Source organism: Palaemon carinicauda, chromosome 15 (assembly GCF_036898095.1).
Source record: "Palaemon carinicauda isolate YSFRI2023 chromosome 15, ASM3689809v2, whole genome shotgun sequence".
In the NCBI taxonomy this organism is placed as follows: Eukaryota; Metazoa; Arthropoda; class Malacostraca; order Decapoda; family Palaemonidae; genus Palaemon; species Palaemon carinicauda.
In genome coordinates, this window is record NC_090739.1 from 140018913 (window position 1) to 140032866 (window position 13954).

The window sequence follows — 13954 nt, forward strand, 5'->3', positions numbered from 1 at the left end:
ATAACAGAGTCTAATTTTTTTGGTTTTTGAAGCTTGGCTTTTTTTTCGTGTTCCTCAACATTTTCTTTAAGATTAACGAGATGAATTCATGAAAAATTATCAGTAGAAAATAGCCATAATCATATTAGCAATTAAAAATAATCTCGTTAAATGTTTTTAATTTCAAAACAGTTGAACAACATTTCATGTTACAAAAACTGAATACAAAATTACCATAAAGAAAAATACTGAAAATTCACTTTCACATCTGCAGACGCACTTCAGGTCACATCCTTCACGTGTATATTAAAATTCCTTTTCTTCAATTAACTTAAAAAATCTTTTAGATATCTCAAGTATCTTTTGCTAGCGTAAAAATCCTTACACTGTTTGGAAACATACAACCTCCGGTCAGATTTCTTAGCCATAAACCTTAAAAGAAACTATTTTCAATTTTGAAGCAATTAACATAAAATTTTTTAATTTTCTTTTAAGGAGTCTGGAATTAACGTTTAAGCCTAATTACACATTGTTCTGGGGAATACACCAAAATTAAAATAATTATGAAAAAAGAAAAATTACAAAGCATTACTTTATAAACCTTCATCTTAGCCGGAAGTGAGCGCATGAAAAGGGCTGTTTACATGTTTACCAGTGGAAAACTGAACATAAATACCCACTCTAATACTGCCACGCGATGCTCTACAATGGCACCAGACAGTATTTTATAAACACGTAACGGGTGAGGGGGTCCGAAGTGTCCAATTGCTTCTCGGTTCTTGAAGTTGATCTGGCCAGAAAGCTCCAGGGCAGGCTAGGGGATGTCACGTGGTGGCTTCAGTGTGGTAATTGGATTTTCTGGGTTTTCGAAAGATCCAATGTTTTTTTCCTCAAAAAACTTGTCTAGTTAGTTCAATTATCAGGGGAGGAGGAGGGTATGGAGTACCACCAACAGGCGTCGTCCGAGATTGCCCTTTTACCATTGGCATAGTCAACTTCTTGCCAAATTCACAATTAGTCCTTCACTCTCGACACCCAACATCACAGAAATAATATCAATATTGCTGCATGTGTGAAAAGTGTGTTTGGTTATTTAATTATTAAACTTCTTGCTCGAATTTTTTTTTTAATGTTACCTATTTATACAAAGTTAAGTAGGAGTAGCAACGAGTTCCCACAAGATCGTGATTTCATTTTACAGTTGTCAAAAAGTCTTGCTTTTATTTATATTATCAGGGATGACAAATGCACGCACTGTACAGGTGGTCTCATAAGTGCTGCTTCTGTTGCCGCCGCCGCCTGCCTCTTCTAGAAGTAAATACACATAATAGGGGCTACATTAACCGCTTGCGTCTGGTATCACTATCCCTGCTGCCGCCTCTTAGGGAACCGGCCTTAGGATTAATATATATATGTATATAAAAAAAGGAAAAAAATCATGGGGAAGCTCTCACCACTAAAGCAGTTATGTTACATATAACTTTTTTTTATCTGTTCTTCCTCAGTCTTCTTCATACGTTTAAACATTTTTTTCAGGTATTTTCTTTCTTCTTTACAATCAATATTACCAGAGAATTATTAATTGGTGATGATGGTAACCGGTCGCAAAAATGAGACATTGAGGTTTGTTTTAAATCGAGGTATTTCTAGGCATTCTTAATCCACAAGCTATTGCAGAAAGTCACTTTATTTATAAAGTTTATGTAAAATCACCAAAAGTTAATAATGTACAATATGAAAACTCCAATCGTATACAGAATTCACATAGTCGTATACATCCACCACAGTCTAATCTCTCTCTCAATACTTTCTGCAATATCAGGGTGCAAAAGTCGGGCGTAATTGAGGGGTGAGGAGGGGTTCTGTAGGGGCTGGGGCTGGCATTAAAGTCTACAGATTTTCTTAATCCCTAAGCCTGAAGGGGGGAGAGAACTGATCATTTCAATTTTGAGAATTCCAGACAAGCCTTGTAATGTTGTCACTTATTATCTTGAAATTTTGTTGGTTCCAACTCACTTATTATCTTCAGATAAACATTTTATTCTAAGATTTCCATCTCGATGTTATCCATTTTTTTTTTTCATAGTCGAGACCTCTAACCATGGTTTTCTTGAAAGTATTTCTATAATGCATCTCGATCTTCAATAATTTGTTACTTCCTTTATATGCATCTCTGAGTATTTTCAAAACATTTGAAAAATATTCCAGTTACACCCATGAGAATTGATGAATTAAAATCTTTTCAAGGAACTAATTGCGCTTAAGAGTCGACGAGCAAATACCGGTTATAAGTAAAACCTAAAGTTGGTCCTTCATAACCACTCCGATGTTAACAATTCTTCAATATTTGAAACGATGGCTGCTTGATTAACAGTGTCTCTTGAAACCTCGATCAAATTACTTTTTCTTATGTCAGAAAAGTATTTGCTTGTGTACAGCTTCTGTATAATCACCTGTCGATAGTTTCAAGAAAAAGTGAGATGACAGGGTAGACTGAGCCAGTGACAAATTACTGGAGTCTTCTTTCTTGATACTTTATGTACTGAAGTCTTCAATCGTGACTGAGTTGGTCCAGGAATGCCAGCGTCCAAAGTAGTAGGATTTTAATTCCATGATCTCTACTTGCAGGGATATCCCCTGAGAGAGAGAGAGAGAGAGAGAGAGAGAGAGAGAGAGAGAGAGAGAGAGAGAGAGAGAGAGAGAGAGAGAGAGAGAATTATTGCCATATTCTGTGATGAATGAGGTATAAGCTGAGGTTGACGATGATTCGCTGATGAGTGAGACAGGAAGATAGAAAAGTGGCTCACATACCACTTCGTAACAAACCAGGGGGATGGGGGGGTTACCACTGCCTTGGGTTCCATCCTGGGTATAAAATACCCAGGGGTGGTCAGTCCCCCCTGGCCCCTAACCACCCACAGCACCTTCGTCACACCCTCTTTATCCGCCCTCTCCACCAAACTTGTGTGCATGAGCCATCAAGATTAAAATAATTATTATTGTACACAGTTTCTAGTTTTTATTTTTTTTTTCACCACCGCCTGTTCACAGACGGCCGCAACATTAATAAAACAGGCTTCATACACTCGCGGCCCACACCGGTGTTTTCAAGTTAAGACAGTCCTTTTTCTGTCGCCGGTGGAACCGGGGTCACAATCATGAGCACCTTCCCGACACACTCATTCACTACACTTGGCGCCGCAAGGCGGCGGAAGCGGCCAGCGCCACTCGCCGCCACCTCAACACACACCCATTAAATGACACCGCTACACGCTGCAAAGGAACAAGAACAGTTTTATTAGTATTTTTACTTGGAATATAAAAAATAAGAGCAGTTATATTAGGGAATAACATAATAATTCAATAATGTTTACTCGGAATATCAGAAATAAGAGCATTTTTCTTATGGAATAACAAAATAATTTATAGTATTTACTCGGAATATTAAAAACAAGAGCAGTTTTATTAAAATTTTTACTCAGAATATCAAAAATAAGAACAGTTTTATTAGTTTTACTCAGGGTATCAAAAAGGAGTATACAAAGTATGCATCAGCTACTTAACAACGAAACTAAATATTTTACTTATTAAATTATATGCACAAAATTATATTCCAGCAATTCTCACTGAATTCATATTTTGATATATTATTTGTAAACTCTAGTAGTATATCAGTTTTATAATTATAATTTTAAATTTACTTGATTATCAAAGTAAAACAATTTAGTGTGACCATAATAATTATGTCAAACAGCCCCTAAATTATATGTACGATTTTGATTCAAACACTTCTCAGTGTAATAATATTTTAATGTACCGTTTGCATGAACTAGTAGTCTATTAGTTTTATCATTATACTTGTAAATTTACTTAATTATCAAAGTAACAATTTACTAGCCATAAATAATGTCAAAAACATTAAATGGGGAAATCAAGAGAATTTATGAAAGTAACAATTTAGTAGCCATAAATAATGTCAAAAGAAACCTTAAATAGGGAAATCAAGACAATTTAAAACAAAGTGACGCACTTTCATCTTATCTACAATGGGAACTTACGACTGGGATGGGTTGGCGTAGTAAACTTACCGGACCTATAGATGATGGGGGTAGTTGTATGCGGCCGCAGGATGTCCGTAGTAAGCCGCGGCAGCGGCGTGGTCGGTGTAAGGATCGGCGGTACGGAACATGTGCTGTTGGCCGTCCATCATGTAACCCATGGACGCCGCGTCGGGAGAGTACGCCCCCGCCGGACCTGAAAAGTGCGGCACTGTGCCAAAAGGTATAATTATAATCAGTCCAAATTTGATTACAAATTGCTTCTTACTTTCTAAAAAAAAAAAAAAAAAATTATCCAAACAACTTTGAAAATGGCTGTATTATTGAAAAAATTTATTCCAATAACTTTAAAAATGACTTATGCAACTTTCAAAAATTTAACATTAGCCTAATAAGTATTAATAAGCCTGAAAACTATAAAATGACTTATAGTTTGTTATATTCAAGAAACTTTATGAAATTACTTTATATATAGTGAGATTCGTGTTTCATTACAGCTGCAACCGTGTACTTTACTGTAATTCTAATATCATTGATTATTCTTAGTCTTGGACTGACATTTGACCTTGATAGAAACTAGTCACTGGCACTTTCATTTCCATTGGGAAATTAAACAAATACAGCCACTCTCTTCTCCCGATTACGATATTACGTATCCATTAAAGAACCCACTTAAAAGATGAATAGAGAGAAAGAATAAAAATACAGGAGCGCGGTAAGAAGAAGAAAAGAAGTTCATTCATTGTGTGTAGAGAAAAGGAAAAGGAAAATAATGTCACTTCCTTTCCTGGGGTCTGTTTGTGTCTCTTCCCCCCTTCCTCTGTATACCCCTTTTGCTCACTTTTCATTCACAGACGAATTTAGGAAGATGAAAAAGGAAGCCCTGGGCAAGACACAGGACCCGACAAAAGGCCCCGTTCATGTCTTTTTGTTTTGATGATAATAGTCCCGCGGACGGGTGCCAGAGAGAAAAAAAAAATAACTCTTCCGGAGGGTTCCCCCACCCCCCTAAAGCCACCCACCCCCTTCCTCATCTACGTGCTTTATATCTTGTACCGTTTAGGTTGTGGCCTATGACAATGAAAGAGACTAGAAAGTGTCGTTGAAGAACAACAAAATTTTATGGGACTATGATCAGTTAAGTATTAAAAAGATATTAACTAGGAATTATATTGTAGGCTACATCCGCATTCATTGAAGTATTTACAAGAATTACTTAATGTTTACAGCCGAGACCAGACAATTATAGGTTATACTAGCAAATATCAAAAAGGTGTTATACTATACGAATGTTTAATTCAACAGTCGCATCATTCAAGTTTTACGACCGGCAAGTATTAAAAAATATATTTACATTAATTAATGATTTTTTAAATCTAGAATAAAATCTATTTCTAAATTGTGTAAATATGCATAATAAAATTAACACTATTTGAATCTCTGAATAACTACAACAAACAAACAATCTAGACGTCGGTCAACCTCATTGTTTATGACTAGACTGTACTTCTTTTGATCAAACGCCGGTTATACCATCTATCTATACACTGGACGTCCTCTTCTTTATTTTACCATTCTACCAACAATCCGTCATGCCTTGTCAAAATGCACAAAAATAGGCCTATCCTTCCCACAGGCCTAAGAGGATTTCTCAATCAGCTGATGAGGATCTTCCCCACCCGCCTCCCCCTCTGGCTACTGTGCTGCAGGCGAGAACCAGAGATGTTACGAGGGAGGGGAAAAAGAGGGCATTTACTGCTGGGGGAAGAAGATAGAGAGAGAGAGAGAGAGAGAGAGAGAGAGAGAGAGAGAGAGAGAGAGAGAGAGAGAGAGAGAGAGAGAGAGAGTAAGGTTTCAGATTCAAAATCAGAGAGAGAGAGAGAGAGTAGGTTTCTGATTCCAAATCAATTTAAAATGAGAGAGTGGCGTTTCTAAATCTAAATGAACTTAGAATTAATATTCTCTTCACAATCTTATAATTACGAACTACTAACACTACAATCTAGTACTTAAATCTACTTCAAACGATGCTCACGCCCGGCACACACCACATACATCTAATATTTGTGTAGAATAGTACAGTACATGCAGGCTGTTCCAATACAAAGCTTAATCATGCATAGTTAATTATCATGCTAAAGTGTAAGTTTTTACAGGTTAGTTGGCAATTTTTTGTATAGATAAATTATGAAATGGAAGATATTCGAGGATATGTGACTTGTGCAATAATTATATTTTACAAATTAGTTTGCAACAAGTTGGCAATAGTTTGTATAGATAAATTAGTTTGCAACAAGTTGGCAATAGTTTGTATAGATAAACTATGAAATGGAAGATACTCGAGAATATGTGACTTATGTAATAACATTTTACATATTAGTTTGCAACCGGAAAGAAAATATGGAATGGGAAAATCGGGAATATATTTGAAAGACAGGTTACGGCTTTTAAAATTTAATTTTTTCCGTTAGTTCACAAAGAGAAAACGACAAAACGAGTGAAAATGAGCTTTTTTTGGAAGCTTGCTCCCTTCGTAAACAGCTCCCTTGCAAACCTTATTTAACCATTCAAGAAAATTTGTAATGCGTGAACGAATTATCTACTTAAGTCATAATCAAGTAAATATTTAATCCCTAGTAATTTATGTAAGATATTGTTTCAGGTGCAGTTAATCATGATAATTCTCCGTAATTACTCTTGAACTATGCAGGTCTGCTTAAAAATATGAGAACATGAATGGGAAACCTTCATTCATGTTCACTAACCTTCCTTCACGTTAAGACAAAATTTAAAGCTATATTCGTTTTGTGAACATGATTAATATATAGAGACCTTCAGAACAACGCTCCTTCAGTTAATGACCAAGTTGTAAGCCCTTGCTATCATTTCTTAAACGTAACTCTGTTGATGTATCTATGTAAATATAACAAGTCATAAAAAATGCAGAACACAAGTTAAACATATATACATTGAATCAGTGAAAACGTTTATTTTCGGTGTAACAATTTCTGGGTCTCAGTGCTCATATTAAGTAAAGATTTATTAATTACTTTTAAGCGTTTCGTCTCAACAGATATTTCATATCGGTAAACTCTATTTTCGGGATCTTAGCATCTGACACTCTATAATCGTACTCTATCTCTGTAACTTGATCATTTCAATATTAAACAATTGTACAAACAGTAGTTGGAAGAACTGAAACTAAAATTAGGATTTTAGAAAGCTTCTCTCTTATCCTAAACTACACACAATGCCATTGAGTAAACAAAATTAAGATATATAGAGAAGTGTCTTACGAAAGTCAAAACTCCTAGTTTTAACATTAATGGAATTTTGCATAACTGTCAGAATACTAAATTTCTTTCTCAGTCACTGGACCATTGGTGATTATGATTACGATTTTGTAATTAAAAGTACTTTTTACTCAAAGACCTCTATATAATGCCAATAAAAAAAGAGCTAATTATGACCAGCATTCTTAATTAACAAATGTTTCGCCATTATATATAACCAATGTTTCTCCATTATATATAACAAGGTTGCGTTCACAGACTATATTACGCCTAAAGAAACTGATCATTGAAATCATTCTTAATATTAACTTTCTATTTCTTAAACGCGTTTATAATTCTCCGGTTTTACATTTCCATTTTGAATACTGTGAACTATATTCCATTTACCATTACTTTCAAGTTAATATAAATTCACGTCGAAGGACGACGTTTTATTTCTTAAATAAAACGCTAATTTTTTTTTTAATTACTAGGGGAAAAAAAATTAATCTCTCCCATATACACTGGATTTATATGAGGCCAGTCATATAGATATGGACTCTTATTTCGTTCCAAATCTTGCATAAACCCGCTCTTCCCCCACGAAGGACACTCGTTCGTCTACCGAATGAAGGGCACCCTTATCCGATTCCGCCTCGGCCGCACAGTCCCCCCCCCCCCCTCTCCAGTCCCCATTTCCTTAGCGTACGCTTCCTCTATCACTAATAGTTATCTCTATGATGGCCTTCTTGCCAACCGGTCGGTGCCCGACGTCGCCACCACTACGCTTTTATTTATCATATTAGTTTTTCCTTCCTTCATAATGAACATTTCTAAGCCATATGGGACGATAATCTTGCGTAGATTTTATTACTCATGCTTTTGGATTTTGTATTACCAAAACACAATGAATAACATCAGTGAATACGTTATTTTTTTACATCAATCTCTGATATATTCCCCGGACGCTGAAATCGTGTGACATGGCAACTCAATAGTCTTTTTCCTTCTCCCATCACAACCCCATATAGCCCTCTCTCCCTACTCCTCGGACGGCAAAACCATCTAGGGGGCCATTTATCAATACTTTTGGGTATAATAATGACACAACGGAAATGGGCAGCAATATCACTTTCAACGGAGCACAGAACAGTTTCATTAAGCCAACATTTCCCCCGCCACCCACCCCCTCCCCCAAATTTCCAACAGCCCTGAGAACGTTAAATCTGCGCCTACATTCAGGTCTGATGGGATGACTTTTGTGGTCTAAATGATGCCAATCTTTTCGCCATACAAGTAATGGATCTCTCGTCGTCAGCTACAATTTCCTGTCGGTTACAAATGGGATGGAAAAAAAGATAGATACGCATACTAGATGGCCTTGGCGGGGGATCAGCAGCTAGGATTCGAAAGGATTATGTCGTTGACATATTATTAGGAATTTATTGTATTTATTTGTACTTAGGTTATCTTATATGATTTACATTCCCTCTTAATTACGTATGAATTACTTCAGAAATTTACCTTGTTGATAACTATAAAAACATTTAGGATAGTTGATCTATAAAAACATTTAGGTTTTTTGATAACGATAAAAACATTTAGTTTGGACAAAGCAGCCACATTATCTATGGTTTACATCCCCTCTTGATTACGAACGAATTACTTCCAAAAGTTAGTTTGTTGATAACGATAGATATTTTGGTCAAAACAACCGTTACGCTTGACAATTTAATATCTCCTTAACACAGATTTTGTTTTATATCAACTTTTTTTTTCTTTTTTTTTTTTTTGTCCTACACCCGGAATAGATAAAAATTAGTCTATAATAGAGTCAAGTAGTTTTATAATAAAATCTTAAAATTGTAATTAATTAATTACAAGAATATATATTTCTACGTTTTGATGAAATTTAGCAGAATCTTAAACTTTATACTTCCGGTTTCCGAGTTACTCAAAGGAAATATGTAAAATCCGTACTAACATATATGATTTTCACTATATTGTGATTCGGATATACCGTACAACTACCGCCATTCTTTGACCATTTGCAGAGTTAGTGTCTTAAGTTCGTGTCCCCTCAAATTAAACAGATGGATTCGTAATATTAATAAAATTCAAACTGTTACGAGGATTCATCTTCGTATATAACAGGTTCCTTGAATGATGCATTTATCAACATTTGTTGCAATTATGGCCTTACTAATCAGACGGTCTATTTTGATTCTGTAAAAAAGGGACGAATGTTATCTATGTCGTTTTACACAACACTAAACGGAATTGCACTTCTAACATTTTTTTTTTTTAATTATGCACTTAACATTTTTTTTTAATTATGCACGTCTAAATTTTTTTTTTTAATTATGCACTCTTAACATCTTTTTAAAACTATGCACTTCTCACTTTTTTTTTTTTTTTTTTTTTTTAATTACAATCCGTGCAGGGTGAGCTTAGGTTACAAGAATAGGAAAGACTCATTAGCCGAAAATATTACAATGTATTACATTTCCTCCATTTTATCAGTTACCAACTAACTTTATAAGGATGGATTAAAAAGTTTATTTATGGTTTTTCAATTGTTCGGCCAAGAATGCGCACCTGCGCATGTATAATCTAATTAAAAAGACAGCATCAAGTCCTCCGTTTCAAATTATGTTTATTTTATTTTGTTTTGCATTCTTTTCAAAATGTTTTAATTCAACGAAAACCGAAGTATTTATTTAACGAAGAGTCAACGATGTCTTGTATATATATGCAAGACCATATTATTTTTACTAGCTTGATACGCAATTTTAATTCTACTTCTATGCAATTAAAAAAAAAAATCGTCACAACCCTACAAATATTTTCCAAGTCTTGCTTGCCTCCTTTGAGAATGAAACCATCCATATTAAAACTCATCTTTAGTATTTGATGGCGGTGATGTCTACTATACGTCGTACGACTGGAATAGAACTACTAAATAGTATGTATAAACGCTATTATTTATTTTTTATAATGAATGAGTCTGTTACATCTAAATAACGCGCTGCAGCAACTAGGTTTACTGACCCACTTCTTAAAAAAAAAAAAAAAGAAACAGCAGCAGCAGCAGCTTTCGATAAAGCTAGTGACTTCACAATTCCTTTGATTATTTTCAACTACTAACGTTGTGCATAATTAACTATAGAAAAGAGAAAAAAAAAGCGTACGAAATCCCCCCCAGCGTATTTCACAGAATGACGCCACTCGCAGGTTGATTACACCTGGAAGCCGCAAGAATAGGTACGCATTCCTCACTACTTTTAAACTCTCCCGGGCCACACCGACTTTTGCGTTGCAAGAGGGAAAATAAATGTTGCACACTCACGCCGCTGTAAACGATCTTACTTCTTTCCCGGCCGCTTCAAAAGGGGTCTCCCGGACCCGAGAATTAATTGGAGGGATTCAAAACAGCCTAAGAGTGTGAAGCGGCAAAGATACCAATGGTGGTTGGAAAGCTGGTACCATTCACAAGGATTCTGAACCGTATGGAATGACATTTCTCGCGAAGGGGTAACAGCGCCCTCTTGGCCTCTCGCGCGCACACACCTTTTCCAAATTCTATTCATGGGCCTCGGCTTTATCTCCTGTTCTCTATTGAATTCGAAGAATGGGGGAAAAAAGGAGGGATCGTTCCGACATTTTGTTCCTCTTCAACTTTCGCTTTATTCGCGGTACTTTACAAATCTCTACTAATTTTGACAGTCGGGTCGCTCTGAAATCTTTGAATGTATGTGATGCCTTTCTCGAAATCTACGCGACTTACAAGATCCAAAATATTTTAATCTACTGTCCGGTGAAGCTATACAATGTAAAAAGTAACTTGCTGTAACCAGCTAAAACAACAAATCCTTTAAAAAGTTAAAACCCATAATAGTTCTTTTTATTTACTTCCAACGCACACCTACGATCAAATAATTCACATCATTCAAAACTTTTCTTCGGTATCTAAATCCCCCTATTTTCGATTATAAAACCGGAGACCCAAGTTGTCTACTTCAATTATCTACTTTACAAGCAAAATACTGCTCAGGGATAAAACCAGTGTGAAACGCAAATGAGATTCTTTCTTTCTTTCTTCCTTGGGCTGGAAAAGCGAGCTAGTCTCTTTAACCGGGCCACTGGGGGAGAGAGAGAGAGAGAGAGAGAGCGAGCCCATCTATGAGCAAAGTTTTAAACAAGCTCTCGCAACATGTTAATGAGGGGGGAAATGGAAAAACATTTATGGAAAGTAGGCAACCGTGAATTTTTCATCAGCCGCCTAAATGGAAAACTTTAGGGAGCGCTTTTAATTTGATGTGCGGCGGAGCTGTTGAATGAAAAGTCGGGGGTTGCAGGGGTAGGTGTGGTGGAGCTGCTGCCACCACCACCTCCAAACCCGGAGGGGTCTGAAGCCCTTTCAACCACTCGCCCATTTGTTATTCTCTCTCTTGCCCCGTGTTCATCTACAATTCCTTCTCTCATTTCCCTTCCGTTTTTTATTGTACGTAATGGTTCCTGTGCAATGTATTAGTGGATATTTCGTTGGCAAATTATTTTTAATTAATTACCAAAGTCTATAAAAAAAAATATATTCGTAGAGAATATTCTAAAATTTAAATGAAATTAGTGCAGTTGGGTGAATGGAAAACTTACGGGAATCCTATATATATTGTTCAAATGTTAAAAACTTGAGGAATCCTATATTACATATTGTTCAAATGTTAAAAGCTTTTAGAGGAATCCTATATTATATATTGTTCACATGTTTAAAACTTTTAGAGAAATCCTATATATTACATATTGTTCACATGTTAAAAACTTTTAGGGGAATCCTATATTACATATTGTTCACATGTTAAAAACTTTTAGGGGAATCCTATATTACATATTGTTCACATGTTTAAAACTTTTAGGGGAATCCTATATTACATATTGTTCACACGTCAAAATCTTTTAGAGGAATTCTATATATTACATATTGTTCAAATGTTATTCCTTACGAGCTATCTTATCTCGATAATAGTTATTTCCTATACACAAGTCCAAACTTCCAGAACATTATGCATTAATTGGTTAGATGCAAAATCATGCAGCATGCAGCGAGCCAAGCAGTTAATAAGAGGTCAAAGCTAAGAGTTTTCGTTTACTTTTTTTTTCTTGAGTTATAAAAGAAAAGTCGTTGGTCCGTCATTCCAACATTGAAAGATAATCCAATGGTTTAATAATTTCTCTCTCTATAGTCGGTGAACGTTTCGATGTAATCAAACCACTTCAATATTCACAAAAAGCCTTCTTGAACTACGTTGATATAATGTTAATCCAAACAAATCGTTATCTACTCATTACAACAGAGGTTAAATTATTACAATTACTGTATTTACGATTTCTCTACGACTAATTCAATAACTACAATGAACGACATTTCTTTCCAAAGAAGGCCGAGCTACCACATGATACGTGCTAATCATTTTTAGTTTGTTTTTTCCTTAGCTTATAAGCAGAGAAAACATGGATATTATACTGGTCTGGACAAAGCTGTTGATCTATAAAGACTTTGCCCATTCCGATTAAAATCCTGATCTCCTGCCAAGCATGATGGATGCATCAATAGATTAAAGAAATTTATAGATAATCATCACAACACTACAGTAATAGTAAAAAAAAGGTATTACGGATCTTGCCAGTCAGTACAGTAAAAAATAATAATAATAAAAAAAAAAAAACTCAGCCAGTATCTGTTAAATATCTCAATCTCTAATTCCTGCATGACTGACAAGTCAGTTTTTATTTTTTTTTGTAACTCATGGGCATATATTGCACATGGCCTCACTGACTTACCAGCGCGGTTACTTTGATCTATCATTGGCTGCACGATACGACGGCGCGCATTGATGAACCTTGGGGAGGAGAAAGAAAGAAAAAAAGAGGGTTAGGACGTAAAGCTGTGTGATTTAAAAAGCAAGTGCCGAAACACCTCACCCCCGCCGCGGCCCAAAAAGGGGGGTTGTTTCTTGAAAGGAAGGAGAGACGTGAGTGACAAGATTTTTTGGGGGATGGGAGAGATAAGTATGAGGTCAAATAGACAAGGCTTGAAGCTTAATCATTCATATACTGCTAGATTACCAGCAAGTAGCTGGATAAGTTAATGGAATAATCTCTTTTTCGTAGGTGATGCTTAAAAGGCAACTTAAGTAGCAGTGCCAAAAATACTGTAAAGACAGAATACCGTTCTCAGTACAGAATGAAGTCCCGAAGGTAAGGTCATAAGACCTAGCTTTCCAAGACTAAACTTTGTACTAAAACCTCTTGAATGATTAGGAATTAAGCCTCAAACTATCTCATCCATGACAAGAAAGAAGATAATCATCACAGGAAGGCCGGGCACGTGACGCAAGCGTAAAAAGCAAATGGGAGGAGAGTGCACGCGTGTAGAAAAAATAAAATAAAATAGGGCCATAGATGGTGTGTGTGTCTGTGTGTGTATATGAAGGACGTTGAATGGGTGTGTGCTACCACCTGCAACCTCATGTCGCGTCGCCCACGGAAGGAAGGCCGAAAAATTGAAGTCACATTACTTGAATATATGTCAAGTGTGACACACAATGATGATTACAGCCTTCTGGAGGTGGGCGGCGACGAGCG

The 13954-nt window shown here is 35.9% G+C and overlaps 1 long non-coding RNA gene across 1 annotated transcript; it reads right to left on the reverse strand.

The window, feature by feature from the left end:
* Nucleotides 1-2389: 2389 nt before the first annotated feature.
* On the reverse strand, nucleotides 2390-13211 carry LOC137654790 (uncharacterized). The gene is made up of 3 exons (XR_011046721.1): nucleotides 13151-13211; nucleotides 4068-4248; nucleotides 2390-3252 (listed from the first exon to the last, which is right to left on the reverse strand). It is a non-coding gene; the product is annotated as an uncharacterized lncRNA (long non-coding RNA).
* Between the last annotated feature and the right edge of the window lie 743 nt (nucleotides 13212-13954).